The 16313-nt window shown below is 41.6% G+C and overlaps 1 long non-coding RNA gene across 1 annotated transcript; it reads left to right on the top strand.

Annotated features, from left to right (window-relative positions):
• Positions 1-17: 17 nt before the first annotated feature.
• On the top strand, positions 18-1622 carry LOC129868627 (uncharacterized). The gene is made up of 2 exons (XR_008761786.1): positions 18-95; positions 1180-1622. It is a non-coding gene; the product is annotated as an uncharacterized LOC129868627 (long non-coding RNA).
• The last annotated feature ends 14691 nt before the right edge of the window (positions 1623-16313 follow it).

Here is a 16313-nt window from a genome sequence, read left to right as displayed (position 1 = left end):
TCTCGGGTCCTTTTCCAGCATACCCGGAAGCTACCGAGATGGAGAGAGAGAGGAACAGGACAAACAAACAAAGCGCTCATCCACAACATCGATAAGTATAATAAATATTGCATATATTAAATATGAACACTGACATACGTGTGAAATGTATGTAGAAAGACAGAGAAGTTAAATTGTGTGTCGACCCACATTAACTTATCTGATAACGGAGCAGGGAGGAGTAATGAATGTGTGCGTGCGTTAAAGTACCAAATGCTGCCCGCGGCCAGTGACAGACTTCTACGTCACAGTGACAAAACAGTAATAGTTTTGAGAATTAGAAAGTTCAGTCTGCCGAACAGCAATAGTCTGTCATTTTCATGCATAACTTCGTTTTTTATTTATTGTCAACCATCACAAAACGTGTCTGGCCAAGTAATCTGTCATTGCTAATAGTCTTGCAAATTAAATCAGTTAGTCAATAGTTTCAAATACAGAATGTTTTTGAGAATGCAAAAATGTGTTACAATTGTATTGAGTAAGTATGAAATCATCCATAATCTAATACTAAACCAATCAAGAACATAGTATGATCAACACTGCCAATGAGACCATGATTTGATTGTGAAACCACTGATGAGAATAAAATGTTGACATGGTATCATTAGGCTACACTAAAATGGAAAGTAGGCTATATAATTCAATACTAAGACACTGAAAACATAACATTTTTGACATGAGTAAATATTATGACATTGAGAAATGAAATTCTGTACTGAGTAGCCTAGAGTAGGCTATACAGTACTGAATGAAACAAAATGAAAAGTGAATTACAGCCTACAGTGTCGATGTACTCTGGGGTATTCTGGTCTAGGTACTTGTCATTGGTCACCCAGGACTTCAGCCTCCCCAGCTCATTCTGGTTGATTATTCCCTTTTCATTGTGATGATTCAAAATCTGATTGAAGCCAGCCTTGTAGTAGGACACTGTTCCTTCAGCAGACATGCCAATATATCCCTGGGTAAATGGATTGGGCTTTTCTACAATATGAACATACAGTACATCTTCAAATTAAGGGATTAAAACATTCTGTGAGAATGAGAAAACTGTAAAAAATATATATATAAGATAGCAAACTCAAATGACAAATTCTTGAAAAATGTTTGACTGATATATACCTGTTTTATACATCACTAAAGGTCTTTTCTACATAACAGACAGAACAATCAGCTGCGTCGTTTCGGAGCTGGTCGGAAGCCATAGGATGAGCCATCATGAAAGAAAACTTCCGAGATTTCTCCACATCCCTGCTTACAAGTGTATCCGCTAGCAGCTTGCTATGAGATGGAAGGAGAAGCACAGTGTTGTTAGAGATGGAGAACATTCAGAGCAGGGAAGCAGCAGAGATAGTATTAAATGTCTAATACAGCACAAGAATGGAACCGTTCACATTGTAGCAAAATAAAAGGTCTTCTTTAAAAGTCAGAACTCTATGAAGAATATGTCCAGGTAGGAACCCTGCTTGAATGAAATCAAAGCAGGTTTATTTCTGTGTGTATTTATTTCAGCTCGTACACATTGTGTATTACAGGGGGAGGGGGAGCTATGGATTGCACCTATAATAAAAGAGAATTCACCTGCAGTATTCAGACTCCTTATTGGTCCCAGTGGTCAGTGCAGCCCTGTGATACTGCTTGAGAGCCCGCATGGTGAGCAGGTTCTCTCCATTTAGGTCTGATCCAATGCTGGTTATCATTTCATAAAACTTTGGATTCTTCTGTTGGAGATTTTTCATCTGAGGTTGGTTTCTGACCAGCTGCAGTGAACCCTTTGGTGGGATATGGTCTGCCTCCACAAGGTCTTTGTTCTCCTTGTCATGAGGGAACAGTCTGGTGTTTTTGACTCTTATGAGGGGATAGAAGAGGAAAGGTTAAGTATGGTAGTATAATTGAAGTATAAGCACATCTACACCATTGGTATGTCAATGCTTTATGTTTCAATATTTGTTCTAAAAAAACATATTAAAGTATAAAAAACCATGAATGCAGGGTGACTAATTACACTGGTAGATTTGAATGATGCCTGCATTTTCACGAAAAATATTATACAAAATTACCTTTTGTAAGGACCAACTAATCCAAGGTGGTACACATAGGCTATGTCATACTCAGTTAGCCCTGAGGATGAGGAACCATAGCGATTCTTCTTCATGGAGCTGAAATCATCCTCATATTCCCCCTCATCACTCCTCTGTGCTGTCGGCCTGAACCCTCCAACTATAGCATATTTTCCATGATTTCTCTCAAGTGCATCATAGGCCCTCTGGGTTTGAAGCATTTCGCTATGAGCATGAAGGTTCCCTTCAATCTGTGGGAAGACATAACAGGTATAAATAACTCCAAAGGTGCAATCTGTCATCTTTATTTATTTGTAATAATTTTTATTTTAGGGATAGTTAGTTCCTTTAATGGATTTGATTATAATTACATATTTAAGACTTGTAATTAAACTACAAGAAGACATGTACAGTACCTGGTATTTAACACTGTTTCATAGATTCACAGCTTCCCGCTTGATCTCATCCTCTGTCCTGTTAGACGTCGTTGCCTGTGCCACAGCACAGAAGCAGTTCTGGTTCTCTGAGTGCACAAAGATTACTTTGCCATCTTGGATGATGTCAAAATGACCACTGTATTGACTCTGCAGTCCTTGGATTCGGTCTTTTACTATAGAGACGATTCCCTTCTCACCGAAAGAGCAGAAATAAAGAACACCATTGGTTCTCATTAATGTAGTCACAATCGGAGAGATACATATTTTGGGAAATTTGCATAAACACAGTTTATGACACATACCTGTCAGTTTTCTCAAGCTCTTTGGTCAGCCGTAGAGTGATTTGGCTGGCTGAGCTGTTAGTTTCTAGGTAGGACTCCACAGAGTGTTTTCCCATGTTGATCCACAACCGTGAACCGGATGCTTGACCCTGGAGCAATTCACTGTTTGTGAGGACATAAATGTCCAGGGCCAAGGCTGGTCGATTCACATCACTAATATTCTCTGCATAGGCCAGGAGTTATTTTGTTTCAGTCTCTGACAGAGCTTTCCCAGTCTTCTGACTGGCTGAATTCATACTGTATTTATGCTGCCGGTCCTGGAAAAAGGCCTCCATTTTGTGCCTGACAAGTATATTGCCGACAACTTTTCCGTTGATTCCATTGAACTTTTTCTTGAATGGTCCCTTCACAAAGGAAGACATATGACACACACATCTATGAATGCTTGGGAGACACTGTCCAAGATGGAGCTTAGGTACTCGTCCTTTAGACGAATCAAGTCTAGTAAGTTATGTCTTCCATCTTGGTCACACTTCCCCAGATCTTTTCGCTGCTCTTCCATTTAATTTATTAATTCAAGGACAAATATGTCATTGATAACATGCTCTGTTAGAATGGACTGAACCAATTGAACCAAGTTTGTACTGTGTTCTGCTATTTTTAAGCTCATTTTGATTACCTTTGCAATTTCCTCTGTGTCACTTTTTGCAACACGTTCTGTTGCTTTATTGAACACCTTCAGAATAGTCTGCCGATAAGATCACTGATTTGGGATGTGGTTGAATCGGTTATGAGTCCAGGAATTAGATATTTTGTCATATCCTGAACTAAATCTTTCATTTGTTGTTCAAACTTTGAGTCAATCTTATAGTTGCTGCAGTTCTGCCAAGTTCCTTTTGGTACTGCAGAGCCAATATACTCAGTTAGACTAAGACGTAGTTCGGCATTCTGTTTGACTGTTGAAGTGACCAAGTCCTTGAAAGCTTTTTCCAAAATCGCCTTGAGACAGCCTCAATTCCAGTATCAATGACATAGTTCCTTGTGCAGACTTGAATACATGTTTCCTGCAGCAATTATATCATTTGCAACAGATGAGAGATTTTTAGTACCATTGAGGAGACCTTTTGTGGCTTGATACACTGACTTGCCAACACTTTTAATGATGCTGAATCCTGCGGAGAGCAGAGACATTCCGATGCTGATGCTTTTGGAGGGGACACCCAATCAAATGTGCCTGTTATCATGCCTGTTATCCCTTCAATCAGGTCAGAGACACCTTCAGAGATGAGACTTAAGCCAATCTGGGTTGCAGAGCCAAACGACAGGGCACAAACCAGAACTCCAAGGATGACCTGACACATTCCGATGAAGAAACAGATCAGAGCATCAAAGTTGATCTCTGGCTTCTTTTTCACCTCTAACACAATGCTCAGGCCATTCTCATACAATGCTGTGAGTTAATTTGCAGTGATGTAGTCAGGATTTTCTGAGAGGATGTGCACTGAGAATTCCTCTGTTATGGCTATGCTTTTAGCCTCAAGCTCTCTTGCAACCGAAAGGTCAAATCTGTTGTTCTGCCCCTGAACAAGGCAGTTAACCCACTGTTCCTAGGCCGTCATTGAAAATAACAATTTGTTCTTAACTGACTTGCCTAGTTAAATAAAGGTTTAAAAAAATGCTCAACCTGGAATCAATTTGCTTTAGAAAGTTCTGTTCTTCTTCATGATGTGGTTCAAAGTTTCATCTTATGGCAATCTGAAAAGAAACCATGGTGTTTGTTGTTTCTGACAAGTAAACACCCACAGTTGTCTTTGCCCTCTCCAGTAAGCCACGTGCCTCTGTTTTGTTGCCTTCTTTTGCCATGTTGATGGTGATGAAGGCTTGGTTGTACAGTGCCACGGCACTGTAAAAAGGGTCACACACTTCAATATCTTTCCAGTAGGATTTTGCTCCATAATCACATTTACTTTTGTTGCAGCAGTGCAAGTCAGTTCTGCCGATAGCCTGCTTGATGTGGTTATAGAAGTTGGGACTTTTTCCATTCAACAGCATGTTGTCGCTATTTGTCATATGCTCAAGAAGGTCTGCTTTAAAAACACTGATATCATCTTGCCGACTGATGTGCTCCTCATGAAGGGTAAGCCATAATGCCCATGTTTCTTTCAAAGCTTTGAGTGCAGGCTGGTAATCAAACTTGGTGCCTCTATCTTTAAAACACTGAGGGACATCATTCGGCGCCATTCTAGACAGGTCCTGTATCTCCTGTTTTGTGAAGTTGCTGTCGAACTTGTCAAGAAATTCACAAAATGTTCCAAACAGGTACTCTTTTGTTTTGATTTTGAGAAGCTCATCTGTCTCCATGTCTTTGATGCGTTGGACTTCATAATCCTCTCTGAGTTGTCTCATGACCTCCACAGGCTGGCCTCTTGCTTCCTCTTGCTTCCCTGTTGGATGAGTACAGGCAAAGGCCACATTCAACTCAAGATGTTAAGGCTGCGGTTGTGAAGGTAACCGTCCCGTTCTGCCCACATCCCAGCCCCCTTGGAAGCCTCTTCCCAGAGAAAGAAAAAACGGTATTACATTCTGCACGTCTTTGCACTTTACCTCTACTTTACACACAGTCAGGATGGGTGTCACGGATCCCTCCGGAACTTTCATCATGCACACCTGTTCCCTATTCCCACTGATTAGTATTTGTATATATGTGCCCTTTGGTTTCCATGGTCTTGTTGATTATTGTTACTATGTCCGTTGGTGCGTGTGAGCAGCTGTGCTGTGTGTTTTGGCTTTCGTGCCCTTGTGGATTGTGCAGATAATTACGGGTGCTTTTGTGTTATTTATTCGAGGTGCTCCTCGCTCCTTTGTTTGGGTTTCAACCCTGTGTTTTGTGTACGTGTTTGTTTGGTCTTCGTCCCTGTTTCTTTACACGGCACGCCATAATTTGGGGTATAATAAAAAAATCTATCACGCATTCCTGCACTTGACTCCCGAATCATTGTTACCAACGTGACCAACATGACCAATTCACGCCAAATCCTGACTCTGCCATCAGCATGACACAACAGGAACCAGGATTCGTTCGACAGGCACGTTTTTCCACTCCTCAATTTTCCAGTGTTGGTGATCGCGTGCCCACTGAAGCCGCTTCTTCTTGTTTTAGGCTGATAGGAGAGGAACCCGGTATGGCCGTCTGCTGCAGTAGCCCATCCATGACAAGGACCAAGGAGTTGTGGGTTCCGAGATGCCGTTCTGCACACCACTGTTGTACTGCACCGTAATTAGCCTGTTTGTCGCCCGCCTGTTAGCTTGCACGATTCTTGCCATTCTCCTTCGATCTCCCAACAACAAGCTGTTTTTGCCCACAGGACTGCCGCTGACTGGATGTTTTTTGTTTATCATGACTACCTCGCCTGGTTCACCAACTACTTCTCAGAGAGTTCAGTGTGTCGAATCGGAGGGCCTGTTGTCCGGACCTCTGGCAGTCTCTATGGGGGTGCCACAGGGTTCAATTCTCGGGCCACCTCTTTTCTCTGTATATAATGATGTTGCTCTTGCTGCGGGTGATTCTCTGATCCACCTCTGCCCAGATGACACCATTCCATATGTAACAGTATAACTTTACGGCGTCCCCTCGCCCCGACCAGGGCTCGAACCAGGGACGCTCTGCACACATCAACAACAGTCACCCACGAAGCGTAGTTACCCATCGCTCCACAAAAGCCGCGGCCCTTGCAGAGCAAGGGGCAACACTACATCTAGGTTTCAGAGCAAGTGACGTAACTGATTGAAACGCTACTAGCGCGTACCCGCTAACTAGCTAGGCATTTCACATCCGTTACACTCACAACCCTTTCAACCTCCTTTTCCGCAACAACCAGTGATCCGGGTCAACAGCATCAATGTAACAGTATAACTTTAAACCGTCCTCTCGCCCCGACCAGGGCGCGAACCAGGGACCCTCTGCACACATCAACAACGGTCGCCCACGAAGCATCGTTACCCATCGCTCCACAAAGGCCGCGGCCCTTGCAGAGCAAGGGTCAACACTACATCTAGGTTTCAGAGCAAGTGACGTAACTGATTGAAACGATACTAGCGCGTACCCGCTAACTAGCTAGCCATTTCACATCCGTTACACGTATACATCTGGCCCTTCTTTGGACACTGTGCTAGCAAACCTCCAAACAAGCTTCAATGCCATACAAGACTCCTTCCGTGGCCTCCAACTGATTTTAAATGCAAGTAAAACGAAGTGCATGCTCTTCAACCGATTCCTGCCCACACCCTCTCGCCCGACTAGCATCACTACTCTGGACGGTTCTGACTTAGAATATGTAGACAACTACAAATACCTAGGTGTCTGGATAGACCGTAAACTCTCCTTCCAGACTCACATTAAGCATCTCCAATCCAAAATTAAATCTAGAATCGGCTTCCCATTTCACAACAAAGCCTCCTTCACTCACGCTGCCAAACATACCCTTGTAAAATTGACTATCCTACCGATCCTTGACTTCGGCGATGTAATTTACAAATTAGCCTCCAACACTCTACTCAGCAAACTGGATGTATTCTATCAGTGCCATCCGTTTTGTCACCAAAGCCCCATATACTACCCACCACTGCAACCTGTATGCTCTCGTTGGTTGGCCCTATTCGTCGCCAAACCCACTGGCTCCAGGTCATCTATAAGTCTTTGCAAGGTAAAGCCCTGCCTTATCGCAGCTCACTGGTCACCATAGCAACACCCACCCGTAGCCCTCGCTCCAGCAGGTATATTTCACTGGTCATCCCCAAAGCCAGCACTTACTTTGGCCGCCTTTCCTTCCAGTTCTCTGCTACCAATGACTGGAACGAATTGCAAAAATCACTGAAGCTAGTGTCTTATATCTCCTCTAACTTTAAGCATCAGCTGTCAGAGCAGCTTACCGATCATTGCACCTGTACACAGTCAATCTGTAAATAGCATCATCCCCATATTGTTACTTATCCTCTTGCGCACCCCAGTATTTCTACTTGCACATCATCATCTGCACATCTATCACTCCAGTGTTGATGCTAAATTGTAATTATTTCGTCTCTATGGCCTATTTATTGCCTACCTCCCTACTCATCGTTTGTTTATGTGTAACTCTGTGTTGTTTATGTTGCACTGCTTCACTTTCTCTTGGCCAGCTTGCAGTTATACTTGAGAACTTGTTCTCAACTGGTCTACCTGGTTAAATAAAGGTTAAATAAAAATAAATTAAACAAAAAATGTCATAAGGTGTTACAACGCTGGGTGTCAAGTAAAGTGTTACCTGGTCTTACACTGTATAATTTAAAGGTAGAATCAGTAAGATGACGTAGATGCACAAAGTAAACAGCAGTAGTGAGTCAATTTCCATAACTAAGAGCGTAGGAGCGCGAGGCTAAACTTTCAAATGTAATGTGTTCATTTATCTACTGTACCATTGCTCAAGTTACTAGCATAGAAGGTGAGGTAACACTTTAGAATACACTTTCATTAATAAGACATCATAAATGCTTATAATACTGTATGTCATCCTTACAAATATGTATACATTCTGAAACACTAAATAAATGTCCTATGTATGTTGTTTATTATGTATGCTTGCTGAAAGCAAAGCAGAACTTTAGAAACTTGACATACTTATTCTTACTATTCACCTTCCGCTGCCACCTGTAGGGCCAAACCCATAAAAGTTACCGACAGCAAAATAACTTTAAAACCTGCAGGCTGACTGTCCGCAGGTTGCTTGAAAATAACGTTTTGAAACTACTAATATTTTTCACACTACAACCATATTTGCATAAATCTCAATGCATTTCAGTGGGTATACTTTAATGGTAAAATGTTGCCATGTAACTAGTCATCAACCCTTTATTAAGCTAGAAATGCCATTCAAACTTTAAAACGTGCAGACCGGTCTGGAAATAGGTTGCTTGTGTACAGCTTTTTGATGCCATTTATACTTTTTGAACTATAAGGCTAAACACATTTAATTAACTGTATAACTGATTCTTAATTTTTATTTCGTCGGGAGGGGGAGGGGGGATCTTGGAAGGCTGGTGGCCTGGCGGTTGGGAGCTTGGACAGGGGGCTGATGGATCGCTGGTTCAGGTCCCTGTTTTTGAGCTTGTGGGAGATCTGTCGACGTGTCCTTGAGCAGGGCATTGACCCTGGTTGCTTCTGTGTTGCTCTGGATGGGAGTCTGTTAGATGACTAATTTGATGTAGTTGTTGAGCGGCTTCACTGCAAGTATACTGTATGTTTTAAATATTTTAAAAAAATACAAAAAAGGAGGATAACAGATTTTTTTTAAATTAACTTCTGGTCAATATCGAGGCTCTGTTCCAGGGCCCTCCTATTCAATTGACTGAAATCTATGGATATACGTGCAGTTCACACGCCTTCCACTAGATGTCAACAGGCAGTGAGAGGTGGAATGGGGTGTCTAGCTTGATCTGAGGTCGAAGAAGAGCTTTTGGAATGACGTGTCTGGAAATTTAATTGTCTTCGAAGGCGCGAGAAGGAACCCCAGATTGTCTTCTGATAAGCTTTCGGTATACACGGCTAATATCTCCAGCTTTGATTTTATTTGATACATGTGATAATATCATCGTAAAGTATGTTTTTTCAATCGAGTTTTATCAGATTTCAATGTTTATCGGGAGTTTTGGAGTTTTGCGTTGTTTGCGTCGAGAGAAGATGGACATCTTCGCGCCACTTGGCTAGCTATGGTTGCTAATTCGACAGGAGAAGAGGACATTCTAAAACCAAACAACGATTTATTCTGGACAAAGGACTCCTTGTACAAGATTCTGATGGAAGCTCAGCAAAAGTAGGAACCATTTATGATGTTATTTCGTATTTTTGTGTGAAATGTGTAGTCCTATTCTCCGCCCTTTTAGCGGGCGCTGTCTCGCAATAACGCAAGCTGTATGTCGTACTAAAGTTATTTTTTTTAAATCTAACACAGCGGTTGCATTAAGAACTAGTGTATCTTTCATTTGCTGTACAACATGTATTTTTTAGTAAAGTTTATGATGAGTTCTTTGATTAGATTAGGTGACTGTCCAAAATATCTCCGGAGAATTTTGTGCATTTTGGCTACGTGTTCACATTGTAAAACCAGGATTTGTACCTCTAAATATGCACATTTTCGAACAAAACATATATGTATTGTGTAACATGATGTTATAGGACTGTCATCTGATGAAGTCTGTCAAGGTTAGTGAATAATTTTATATCTTTTGCTGGTTTTTGCGATCGCTACCTTTTGCTGCTGATAAATGCATTTGTGTGTTTGGCTATTGTGGTAAGCTAATATAATGCTATATTGTGTTTTCGCTGTAAAACACTTAAAAAATCTGAAATATTGGCTGGATTCACAAGATGTTTATCTTTCATTTGCTGTACACCATGTATTTTTCATAAATGTTTTATGATAAGTATTTAGGTATTTCACGTTGCTCTCTGTAATTATTCTGGCTGCTTTGGTGATATTTTTTTATGGTAGCTGCAATGTAAAACTATGATTTATATCTCAAATATGCACATTTTCGAACAAAACATAGATTTATTGTAAAACATGTTATAAGACTGTCATCTGATGAAGTTGTTTCTTGGTTAGTGACTAATTATATCTCTCTTTGGTCGGTTTTGTGATAGCTATCTACGCGGTAAAAAAATGGTGAAAATATGCGGTTGAGTCTTTTGCTATTGTGGTTGGCTAATAGAAATACATATTGTGTTTTCGCTGTAAAACATTTTAAAAATCGGAAATGATGGCTGGATTCACAAGATGTGTATCTTTCATTTGGTGTCTTGGACTTGTGATTTCATGATATTTATATGCTAGTATTTACTTGTGGCGCTATGCTAGGCAGCTTTTTACTGATGAGGATGCTCCCGGATCCGGGATGGTGATGAAGTAGAGGTTGAGGTGAGCGAGCAAAAAAGTACTACAATGATTAAAAAAATGTTTACCTCTTGTAATAACACTAAAAAACCTTAGTACAACACCTAGCGACCTCACTATAAGATTTAGCCTTTTATTATTGTAGCGACGGCAGGGCAAGGAATGGAAACCGGGCTGCTGGTGTGAAAGGCAAACACTGTAGGGTTGATCCAACTGTTCGGAATTGTAACGTGGCTCATATACTGAGGATCACAACAGGATCAGTTGGTCCGCGTATGCTTTGAGTGCACGTCCTGGTAACCCGTCTGGCCCAGCGGCTTTGTGAATGTTGACCTGTTTAAAGGTTTTGTTCACATCGGCTAATGAGAGCATTATCACACAGTCATCCAGAACAGCTGGTGCTCTCGTGCATGCTTCAATATTGTTTGCCCCAAAGCGAGCATAAAAGGCATTTAGCTCGTCTGGTAGGCTCGCGTCACTGGGCAGCTCGCATCTGCGTTTCCCTTTGTAGTCTGTAATAGTTTTAAAGCCCTGTCACATCCGATGAGCGTCAGAGCCGGTGTAGTAGGATTCAATCTTAATCTTGTATTGACACTTTGCTTGTTTGATGGTTCGTCTGAGGGCATAGCGGGATTTCTTATAAGCGTCCAGATTAGTCTCCCGCTCCTTGAAAGCGGCAGCTCTAGCCTTTAGGTCGATGCAGATGTTGCCTGTAATCCATGGCTTCTGGTTGGGATATGTACGTACAGTTACAGTTACAGGGACGTGGTCATCGATGCACTTATTGATGAAGCCGATGACTGAGGTGGTGTATTCCTCAATGCCGTTGGATGAATCCCGGAACATATTCCAGTCTGTGCTAGCAAAACAGTCCTGTAGTGTAGCATCTGCGTCATCTGACCACTTCCGTATTGAGCGAGTCACTGGTACTTCCTGCTTTAGTTTTTGCTCGTAAGCAAGAATCAGGAGGATAGAACTGTGATCAGATTTGCCAAATGGAGGGCGGGGGAGAGCTTTATATGCATCTCTGTGTGTGGAGTAAAGGTGGTCTTGGATTTTTTTCCCCTGGTTGCACATGTGACATGCTGGTAAAAATATGGTAAAACTGATTAAGTTTGCCTGCATTAAAGTCCCCGGCCACTAGGAGCGCCACTTCTGGGTGAGCATTTTCTTCTTTGCTTATGGCCTTATAGAGTTGGTTGAGAACCTGTTCCAGTGAAAGCAGGATATCCTTCTCGTCGGACTCGTTAAAGGAAAAAGTTTCTTCCTGTCCGTAGTGAATAATCGCTTTTCTGATGTCCAGAAGTTATTTTCGGTCATAAGAAACTGTAGCAACAACATTATGTACACAATAAGTAAAAAAATAAGTTACGCAATAAAAATTACAAAATTGCACAACTTTGCACAATATTTAGCTTTTATTTAGCTAGTAGTCAGCCTAAAGTAAAAATGGCAAACTCTGCCATCACATGTGTGTCCACAATCACCACTAGCCTAATAATAACACAATGGTCTGTTGCTAGGTGCGCAGTTGAATTAAAGGGGAACTATACCCGCCAAAATAATAAAAGTGGTCTCCTGATGTGGTTAAATCTTTATTCTGGACTTAGAACATCCAATTTGTATGTTATTCTATAAAAATATTGAATTTGAGAGTGAAAACCTGAAAAAACTGGGGGAAATCAGAAACCTGGAAAAAATAACTATTGCATTTTATAGGGCTCTATATCTAGGCTATTACTGAAATAAATTAGAATAGGTACATTTTTCCTGAGAAAATATATGTGCTTGCTTCAGCTTTCTAAAAAATGTGTATGTTAGTGAGGGATGTGTTAAATGTAGAATTCAAGCTCAATAGAAAGGGAAAAGTGTGAAGCAGTTCATTATAGTAAGAATTGGAATACTTTAGCAGACTGCTATATGTTTTACACATACATTATGAAACATGTTAAATCTATGCCTCAGAAAAAGTAACTGTGAATAAAACTCCAACTGTCCAACACTCAATCTCAACCGCACTCCACACTTTCTCCCCTGGACAAAAGGAACACCTATGTGAGAATGCTATTCATTGACTATAGCTCAGTGTTCAACACCATAGTGTCCACGATGCTCATCACTAAGCTAAGGACTCTGGGACTAAACACCTCCCTCTGCAACTGGATCCTGGACTTCCCGACGGGCACCCCCAGGTGGTAAGAGTAGGCAACAACACGTCTGCCACGCTGATCCTCAACACTGGGGCCCCTCGGGGGTGTGTACTTAGTCCTCTCCTGTATTCCCTGTTCACCCACGACTGCGTGGCCAAACACGACTCCAACACCATCATTAAGTTTGCTGATGACACAGCAGTGGTAGGCCTGATCACCGACAACGATGAGACAGCCTATAGGGAGGAGGTCAGAGAACTGGCAGTGTGGTGCCAGGACAACAACCTCTCCCTCAATGTGAGCAAGACAAAGGAGCTGATCGTGGACTACAGGAAAAGGCGGGCCGAACAGACCCCCATTAACATCGACAAGGCTGTAGTGGAGAGGGTCGAGAGTTTCAAGTTCCTTGGTGTCCACATCACCAACCAACTATCATGGTCCAAACATACCAAGACAGTCGTGAAGAGGGCACAACAAAACCTTTTCCCCCTCAGGAGACTGAAAAGATTTGGCATGGGTCCCGAGATCCTCAAAAGGTTCTACAGCTGCACCATCGAGAGTATCCTGATCGGTTGCATCACCGCCTTGTATGGCAACTGGTCTGCATCTGACCATAAGGTGTTAGAGGGTAGTGCGAATGGCCCAGTACATCATGGGGCCAAGTTTCCTGCCATCTAGGACCTATACAATAGGCGATGTCAGAGGAAAGCCCATGAAATTGTCAGAGATTCCAGTCATCCAAGTTATAGATTGTTTTCTACCCCCAAGCCATTAGACTGCTTGGGGGTAGCCCCCTCTTGAACACTGCTGCTACTCACTGTTTGTTTGTTACCTATGCATAGTCACTTCACCCCCACCTACATGTACAGATTACCTCAACTAGCCTGTACCCCTACACACTGACTCGGTACCGGTGCCCCATGTATGTAGCCTCGTTATTTTTATTCTTATTGTGTTACTTTTTATTATTACTTTTTATTTTAGCCTACTTGACAAATACTTTCTTCTTCTTGAACTACACTGTTGGTTAAAGGCTTGTAAGTAAGCATTTCACATAAAGTTTGATTTGAAATAGTCTTCAAAGGCAAAATGTTGATTCACCTTTGCTGTTGAACCATTTATCAAGAAACAACGGACTTGACAAATGTAAAAGGCTTCAACTGTCACGGCCGATGCTGGAAGAAGACCAAGGTGCAGCGTGGTGAGCGTGCATATTCCTTTTTATTTGAATGTTGCCAACAAAACAATAAACAATACAAAACGACCGTGAAGCTTAACAGGGCTATGAAGCCTCTAACAAAGTTAACTACCCACACTGAAAGGAGGGAAAAAAGGCTACATAAGTATGATTCCCAATCAGAGACAACGATAGACAGCTGTCCCTGATTGAGAACCATACCCGGCCAAAACATAGAAATAAAGAAACATAGAAAACAGAGAGACATAAAAAGGCTCTCTAAGGTCAGGGCGTGACATCAACGTTGCTTTTTGCTACCATTCCTACTTCATAAACCATCAAGCTTGATGTATCCCAATTCATTTCAATGGGGGAATGCAGGCTTTAACATTCTAAACTGAAATCACTGCCACAAAACTTTCAGAATGTTCGAACTAAAACATTTTGAGAGCTTAACACATTAGTGCCTATAGAAGGTCTACACCCTTTTTTACTTTTTTCACATTTTGCTGCCTTAAAATTAATTGGGATTAACGGGATTAAATAATATTTTTTTCCTTACAGCTTTGCACAACCTACTCCACATTTTCAAAGTGAAAGAAAGTTATAGAAATTTAAGAAAAAGAGAAAAAAAAATGAAATGCATTATATCGAGCGTTTTTGTCAAAATTGCTTAGGTTTAGTAAATTTGGTTGAGGATCATTGATGGACAGCAATATTTAAACCTTGTCTCTTAAGCAGATTTTAGCCAGAACTGAAACTAGACCACTCAGGAACACTAAACACCTCTTGAAAATATATTCTGGCATGTCTTTGGCATTAAAATTTGTGTCATTGTCTCACTGAAAAATAAAACCCTATCCCAGGGTGAGGTTTCCAAAAGAGTGCTCAGACATGTCCAGGGACACATTTTTCAGTCACAACTATTACAGATGAATAACTATTACTGATCAAATCCACTCCTCAGCTTCTCTCAGCCCATCCCACCTATTTCCATAGACCACCCTCTCTTGCTTTCCTTGTGCTATATATTTTTCCACTGTGCTGTCTTACATAGGTTACGAATCTATCTAATCACATATTATCAACAGATTGTGATTTTAAAATGAAATTTTTTGCTAAGATTATGTTGTTGATTGATTGACTATGGCTTTCCAGATCGCCCAACAGTGCTATTTGTATGGTTCATTTTAGAGCACTCAAAATACAGTCAGGCCATCCCTGCACACTCAACAGAGTTTGATCTTGGTCAGAACAGCCGGCTTGTACAGCCTTTTAACGAAAAAGTGATAGGGATCTCATTCATTTTGGGAAACGATTTGGCTGGAGGGCAGGCTGTGCCTTTGAAGGTCAGAAATTTGAATGCACAGAGATACCGTGACGATATCCTGAGGCCCATTGTCGTGCCATTCATCGACTGCCATCACCTCATGTTTCAGCATGAAAACGCACGGCCCATGTCGCAAGGATCTGGACACAATTCCTGGAAGCTGAAAATGTGCCAGTTCTTCCATGGCCTGCATACTCACCAGACATGTCACCCATTGAGCATGTTAGGGATGTTCTGGATCGACGTGCATGACAGCGTGTTCCAGTTCCCGCCAATATCCAGCAAATTTGCACAGCCATTGAAGAGGAGTTGAGTAACATTCCACAGGCTACCATCAACAGCCTGACCATCTCTTTGCGAAGGAGATGTGTCACGCTGCATGAGGTAAATCTTGGTCACACCAGATACTGACTGGTTTTCTTATCCACGCCTCTACCATTTTTTTAAGGTATCTGTGACCAACAGATGCATATCTGTATTCCCAGGCATGTGAAATCCATAGATTAGGGCCTAATAAATGCATTTCAGTTAACTGATTTCCTTATGTGAACTGTAACTCAGTAAAATCTTTAAAATTGTTGCGTTTATTTTTTCAATGGGGCCGTACATGACAAAAGACCTCAGGATCTTGTCACGTTATCTCTGTGCATTGAAATTGCCATTAATAAAATGCAATTGTGTTCGTTGTCCGTAGCTTATGCCTGCTGTCATGACGTTGGCCTAGGGGTAGGTTTATGACAGTCATAAATACCTCTTTCCCCCCTTTTCTCTCTCCCTACTATAACTGATGTGACATAAGAAAACCCATTGGTTAACATAGAGATTCTGGGAACATCAGAAGTAGGGGGAAATGAACTATATTCTGGTAATCCGACCAACTGAACATATGCGGTGGTACTTAAGGTATATTATGTCAG

The sequence above is a fragment of the Salvelinus fontinalis genome, chromosome 2 (genome assembly GCF_029448725.1).
Source record: "Salvelinus fontinalis isolate EN_2023a chromosome 2, ASM2944872v1, whole genome shotgun sequence".
In the NCBI taxonomy this organism is placed as follows: domain Eukaryota; kingdom Metazoa; phylum Chordata; class Actinopteri; order Salmoniformes; family Salmonidae; genus Salvelinus; species Salvelinus fontinalis.
Note: the sequence above shows the minus strand (reverse complement) of the source record. Positions and strands in the feature narration are given on the sequence as shown.